We start from the raw sequence: 7,827 nt of genomic DNA, 5'->3' as shown, positions 1-7,827 counted from the left end.
GAAGGGGAGCTCTAAAGAGGATGGACAGAGGCTGTTCTCAGTGGTGTCAGATGGCAGAACAAGGAGTAATGGTCTGAAGTTACAGAGGGAGACGTGTAGGTTGGATATTAGGAAAAACTACTTCACCAGGAGGGTGGTGAAGCATTGGAATGTGTTGCCTGGAAAGGTGGTGGATTCTCCATCCCTTGAGGTTTTTAAGTCCCAGCTTGACAGGGTCCTGGCTGGGATGACTTAGTGCGGGTTGATCCTGCTTTAGGCAGGGGGCTGGACTTGATGACCTCCTGAGGTCCCTTCCAGCCTTATGAGTCTATGATTCTATGTGCATTTCTGTAGATAATGGTCAACCATGAAAACAGCATTCTGTCTTAATTTATGTTGAATTAAATAATTTACTTAAGAATTGTATTCCCAGCCATCCACACTTACCATACACTGAATCACCTCCTCAGTTTCAACCCCATATTATGTTCTTCTGCCATTATTATTGGAATTACACCCTTTGCACACATGTACACAAATTAATGTAGACAAACCAGAGAAAAGCCATTCTGTGCAATCCTGCTCTTATTCTGCCAGACTGAAGAAAGGCACAAATTGGTGGTTGTATTTTTGAATGCCCATGCAGCTTTTCAAAAAGGGTAAGATTAGCAGTTGAAAGAGCGAGTCCAACAGAACTGGCTAGTCCCCAAGGCTATCAGGTTAGAGACAAAAAGTGTTTATTTAAAAAAAGACACAGGCTGTTCCTTTTTGCCTGAGGTTCTCTAAGTGGTGAAGGTTCAGTGATGAAGGGGTATTTGGATATGCAAAGCTGTTCATTAGCGATGGCTAGATATTAAAAGAGGTGCTACTCATTTCTACCCCCAGGTGCTTAATAATAACCTGCTTCAGGGTGGGCTACTTCCCTTTCTTATGACTGGCAGTGATGTAATGTGGATATCTGCTATCCCTACTCCATTACTCAGCTCAAACTGCAGTACACTTACAGCAAAGAGAAGTTGGAAAAAGATAGTGAGGCAAGTTTAATCTTGGTGGAAAGCAGCTGTAACTAGGACACATTTGGTTCAGTATTTTTAGAAGAGCATGCACAGAAGAGATCATGTATTAAACTGATGGGGAAGATTAAGCAATTATGTCATCTTAATGAAGCAATACAGATTGTCTGCACGGTTTGGGCTTGTTTGCTTTGTTGTTAAAATCTAATATTATAATTCCAATTAGAAGTATTATCCTGGCACTTCCTTATGAGGGAATCTGGGGGTTGTCAGGAAATGATAGAACAAGAAGTCCTGTGGCACCTTATAGACTAACAGATATTTTGGAGCATAAGCTTTCATGGGCAAAGACCCGCTTCGTCAGATGCATGAGTGGGGGCAGGTTTCAGAGGGGTATTTAAAGATCGGATCCCAGTAAAAGGGAGGGCCAGAGCTGACAAGGTCAATTCAATCAAGATGGAAATGGCCCATTATCAGTAGTATGTATCAAAAGAGGGACAAACAAGTCAGATCAGACGGGGGGGAATGGTTCAGTGTCAGAGTCTAATGTGGAGCTTTTAACACCCAAGGCAGAGAAGCTGCTCTTGTAAGGGGCCAGCCACTCCCAGTCTCTGTTTAATCCTTGGTTGATGGAGTCAAATTTGCAAATAAATTGCAGCTCAGAGATTTCTCTTTCCATTTGATTTTTGACATTGTTTTGTTGTAGGACTGCTACTTTTAAATCTGTTCCTGAGTGTCCAGGGAGATTGAAGTGCTCTCCCACAGGCTTATGTACATTACCGTTCCTGATGTCTGATTTATGTCCATTTATGCTTTTACACAGAGACTGTCCAGTCTGGCCAATGTAAATTGCAGTGGGGCATTGCTGGCACATGGTAGCATATATTATATTAGTAGATGTGCAGGTAAAGGAGCCCCTGATGGTATGGTTGATGTTAAGTCCTGTGATGGTATCACTGGTGTAGATATGTGAGCAGACTTGGCAGCGAGGTTTGTTGCAGGGATTGGTTCCAGGTTGAGAGTTACTGTGTTGTGATCTACAGTTGCTGGTGAGAATTTGCTTAAGGTTGGTAGGCTGTCTGTAGGCAAGGCCAGGCCTGCCTCCCAAGAAAGGAAATGATGGAGGTTTGAAGGTGGTGCCACTGATCTCAGTAGAATATGAAGCTGAGAAGAGTGCATCTAGAGAAACCCATAAGCATTGTGGTGTTGAAGGTTAGGGATGAGCATGGACTCTAGTCCCATGCTTGCTCTGTTTTGTGTTTTGCATCTGTTTATGGTCTCAGAGAGCTATTCATGGGGCCATAGAAGCAGTTCATTCTAATCCATCAAAATTACCCCCTTCCTGTTTGGGCTTACCAGTTGCCCAGACAGGAGCAAAATAGTAAACCTTAGTATTAATTCTCCCCATAAGTAGGGCAGTTACAAGGATTTCCCTAGGACCCTGTGTCTCAAACCCTAGTTCCCATCAGCCAAACAGCCACTGCTACCTGCCCTCCCTCTTGGCTAATGAGAAACACCTGCACCAAGGTCAGCAAAGCAATGAGCATTCTCTCTAGCCTTCCAACACCTGCTAGAAGGTAGGTTAACAAAACAACTGTGGCACCTTATTACATGCCAAATGTGGAGACAGCTGGAACAAAATCCTCATCAATGGCTTCAGCCCCTTTGCATCAAGTAAGAAAGCCAGAGTCTCATGAAAGGGGATTTAAGATGTTAACTCCTCTTAGGAAAGAATTTCTTCAGCCCAGGAACACCAGAAGATGTGAGGGAGTCCTTTGGAGCCCGTACAAGCCCTGACATTGGGGGGCATGTCCAAAGCAGCAGCAGCAACAGCATATAAAGCAGCCCAAGGGTGTTGCTGGAATTGAGCCCTTCAGTACCGAGTAAGTTATGTCATTAGCTGCTCCAAAGCCCCCAGGAACAAGAGTGCAAAGGTGGCTTGCACCCACCATAGCCACCTCCTTCTGCTCAAGGTATCTGATTTCCTAGGTGATTTGAATGCTGTGGGAACACCAGCTCATACCCCCTCAGCAATAACTTAAGAAGGTTTACAAAAAGCCCATGGGAAACAAATGTGAACACTGACGACTTGCATGATTGTTTCTCATACTGTATTGCTCTCTCTCTTCTTTTCAATAGTTTATTCTTTCCAGAGACTCAGGGATGTAAAGTGTATGTCTGCTATTGCTGTGTCAAACTAAATTGCACAGAGATGAAAATGAAAGACAAGTGAACAACTTAAAAGCCCCCAGTTGCCCCCTAGCCTAGCACTTGCCTCAGTGACTCACTGCCAGACATCATCTAGCCCCTTCCCTGACCTTCTCAAGTGACCGTTGATCATCAGCAAGGGGGCAGGCCTGCTGACCTTCCCTTCCCTGGCTACCCCTCCAAAACCCTAGTATCTCCTAGGCCCTCTCTTTGAGCACTAGTCAGGCCAGTGCTCTCCTAGACCTGCCCTCTGAAAAGCTTGGAGAGAAACTGAGTTCCTGTAGCTCAGCCCCCACTTTTATAGAGCCCAGCCTGGCTCTGATTGGCTGCCTTAAGTTTCCCCCTCATTGGCTGCTGCCACAGCTGTTGCCCAGGGCTGTTTAACCCAATGTTTACCAGCACAGAGTGACTGCCCCAACACACCAATTTTAAAAGTGGATAATAAATACACTTCATAACCCACAGGTGCCCTGCGTATATGTATTTCTTGCATGGTCAGAGTCCCTTAGCACTACAAGTGCATTTAAAGGCTGCTGCTATCTTGCACAGTCATTTGCCTGATTGCATTTTATGGTTTGGAAACAATGGTAATGGTGATAAGATGGATGCCTATGATACAGCAAATGAAAATTGCTTGCAAACTGTTCAATATTATCTTTTCCAGCAACATTCTGGAAGAGGGAGAGAGCCTTAGCAAATTATATCTAGAGTATGAAAATAATACATGAAATTACAAGTGAACAGCAACTCAATCTTTTTCTGTCAGCTTTGTTTTAGATTAGAAGAGGGGAAGAGAGAAAGAGAGAAGACCGAATATGCTACTTCACCAACCTCCAAAAATTCTTTAGAAAAGATCCTATGACACTGATAGTGTCTTCCAGCTTCTTCTTTCTCCCCTTGGTATTGATTTTATTTTCGGCATCTCCCTTACCATCAACTGTCTGTATCTGTGTCCTGTTCATATTATTGGCAGGGCTGGCAGCTCTAGCTATGATTAAGGTTGCCTGTCACTTCCCATCATAAGACCCTGGTTTCAGTTGCTTATAACTTTGCTAAAACTTCAATTGCTTGGGCTGAAATGTTCCACGCCAGGCATCTGCCTCCAGGCAATTTATTTATTTATTTGTTTATATTTGGTGGGGTAGGCAAATTTCAGCTGAAATGGTTCAGACATATTTGAGAATGAGACTAAAGGAAAATAGATGGTTTTGGCAAATGTTGAAAAAAATGGAAGAACTTTTCTTTGACCTTTGCCAGCTCCCCATGGTTTGTAGCAGGGACTTAAAAATTTGACAGGAGTGTGGCCTTTGTGATGAGGCTGTGCTGTGGTCATGCCTGAGAAAATCTGCATAAATTTGGCCACTTTGAAAAAATCACACGTCACACGTCTTATGTTTTATCAGTTAAATTCCTTGAAATTTCCATCTGTACTGGGCTGAGCGCTTACACTAAGAAAAGGAGGCCAGTCTCACCTTTGCTGTCAATGACACCTGCTCCCCTCACCATGGCTACGTCTACACGTGCACGCTACATCGAAATAGTCTATTTCGATGAATAATGTCTACACGTCCTCCAAGGCTGGCAACATTGACGTTCAACTTCGATGTTGGGCAGCACCACATCGAAATAGGCGCTGCGAGGGAACGTCTACATGCCAAAGTAGCACACATCAAAATAAGGGTGCCAGGAACAGCTGCAGACAGGGTCACAGGGCAGACTCAACAGCAAGCCATTCCCTTAAAGGGCCCCTCCCAGACACAGTTGCACTAAACAACACAAGATCCACAGAGCCGACAACTGGTTGCAGACCCTGTGCATGCAGCATGGATCCCCAGCTGCAGCAGCAGCAGCCAGAAGCCCTGGGCTAAGGGCTGCTGCACACGATGACCATAGAGCCCCACAGAGGCTGGAGAGAGAGCGTCTCTCAACCCCTCAGCTGATGGCCGCCATGGCGGACCCTGCTATTTAGATGGTGCGGGACGCGGATCGTCTACACGCGCCCTACTTCGACGTTCAACTTCGAAGTAGGGCGCTATTCCCATCCCCTCATGGGGTTAGCGACTTCGACGTCTCGCCACCTAACGTCGATTTCAACTTCGAAATAGCGCCCAACACGTGTAGCCGTGACGGGCGCTATTTTGAAGTTGGCGACGCTACTTCAAAGTAGCGTGCACGTGTAGACACGGCCCACAGGACCCAGGCAGTGAGGAGGAAGCTGACTAATTCTACCACAGAGTGGAAGAACAGGACAGCAGGAGGGTGGAAAGAGAAGATTGACACAAAGAGCCTGGCCTGGAAACTGAGACTGGAGACTGGGAGGGCTGAGGAAAGGACTAAGGGCCAGTGGCAGAAACTGAGCCTGGCTCGACAAGAAGATTGGGCCTGGCTGGATTATGACAGGTTAGGTGAAGTGACTGGGGAAATGGAGGAGGGGTAGGAATCCTGTAGTGCAGGTGGAGGGGATACTGAGACTGGATGAAGAGCCAACAGGGAGACTTGGGACAGGCTGGAAAGGAGACTGGGTCTGACATCCAGAGGGGTGTGGGAAGTTGATGAGGCAGATACAGCTAATGAGTAGCCCCGAGGAGAGAAATGGGGCTGGGTGGGCAAAGAGGTGGGAAAAGGAGCCAAGGAGCAGACATGCTGAAAAAGGATGAAGAAAATTGGGATTGGGAGCCAGCTGAGATGAAGAATGGGATTGAGGGTTCACTGGAAGGCCAGAGGAGGAAGAGAGACAGATCAGATGAGGAGCCAGAAGGAATAGGGAACTGAAACTCACTGGACAAGGAGCTGAGGTGGGAAGAACTGGGAATGTTGGAGAAAGAAGATTGGAAGGTGGCTGGGACTGGGAACCTGGAGCAGCAAAGCCAAGACCTGCTGGCCAAGACAAGCGGCATGACAAGCCTCACTGGAGGCTGGAACTGGCTAGTCTGGAGGATGGGACTAGGACAAAGAACCACGGTGAGAAAGAGCCAGGCCTGGGACAGATTGAGAAGGAATGAAGCAGAGGGGGTCTCAGCTGAGGGGACTGAGAGAAGATTCTGTGCTCACTAGACACATTTCCCTCCAGAGCCTGGACTGGAGCTAGAGACTCTTGAATTTGCATGGTTCCAGGTACAACATTTGTATCTCTGGCAAACCAGGGTCACTCCCTGTGGCCAGCAAAACAATGTGAATCCCTATGGCAAAGTGTCCCATCCCCCTCTAGTGCTGGGCCACAGAGGACATGCCAACCTACTACTGCCATCAGTTTCTCTGTTAGCTGACAGAGGCAGAAGTAAACATTAGGAATTTCACATTCCAACTCTGCTGATGACACATGAGAGTATCAATATGATGCCACATGATGTAACTGTGTTTTCAGCTTGGTTTAAAAAATAACCTAGGAAACTACACATGCATACAAATAAAATCCATTAAAACAACATAATCAACATTGTAAAGCCAAGCACTCTAAAGCTCTGTTGCCTTTGTAACCCTGATTCAGTGACCTGGTGTGTACGCAGTATGATGCAGTCTTTAATTACTTTAACAGAGAACCCCTGCCTCTTTTACCTACAGTGCCTGGACCTGCTCTGGGGGATGAATCAGGACTGTGTATCGATTAAGGCCACTATCTGATGATCTGTAGCATACGAAAGGAGCGTTGTGAGCATGAGATCGGGGACTGCAGGAAGAGAAAGAATGGGCTCATGGTTAGTAATATTGAGGGCCCTACCACTTTCGTAACTGTAAAAATGCAACACAGACCTTGTATTCAGATATCGCCCTGCATCTCTGGCTATTGTAGGGGAAGGTAGGACTGGGGGCACCCCAGCCAGGATTGATCAGATCAACCTCCAGGACATTCCCTGGCTGCAGGAAGCTTTGAAGCTTCTGGCTGGGAGCCCAGCTCTGAAGAGAGGGAAGAATTTAATGTGGTACACTCTGTGTTTAATTTGTAATGAAAGAGGTGTGGGGGCTCAAACAATTTGTACAGTAATAACTGATGCCACAAGCCCAGTGGTCATAGCCCTTCAAAGCCGCAGATATCCACTTTATATCTCTGGGCATCCAAATCTACAGATGTGGGTGCAGATATCCATGGCTCATTTTTGCAGATACAGATACAGGTGTAGATGCAAATTTGGTATCTAGAACAATGCAAACTTGCATATATCTGCTTTGTATCCATATCCACAGATGTGGATATCCATGGATCATTTTGCAGATGTGGATGTGGATACCAATTTTGCGTCCCCACAGGGCTCGACCAGTGGTGCCAGGGCTGTGAACTGCAAAGCCTAGAGGTGCTGGGACTCAGCGCTGGCAGAAATGAAGCTCTGGGCACATCCTTACCCTGCCAGCAGCAGCACAGGAGTGAGGGTAGCAATCCTGCAACACCCCTACAATAGCTTTGTGACCCCGTCTTTTGTGTCAGAACCTCCGTGGTTACAACCCTGTGAAATTGCAGATGTGATCAGCTGAAACTGTGGAGCTGACTATTTTGAAAATCCTATTGCCGTGAAATTGACCAAAATGGACCATAAGTTTAGCAGGGCCCTAATAATATTATTGTTAGTTATTGGTATTCATTTTACACCTACGAGCCCCTGTCCTGGACCAGGACCTCTAGTGCTGTACAGAC

This window comes from Carettochelys insculpta, chromosome 1 (assembly GCF_033958435.1).
Source record: "Carettochelys insculpta isolate YL-2023 chromosome 1, ASM3395843v1, whole genome shotgun sequence".
NCBI lineage: Eukaryota > Metazoa > Chordata > Testudines > Carettochelyidae > Carettochelys > Carettochelys insculpta.
This window is presented reverse-complemented; position numbering follows the sequence as displayed.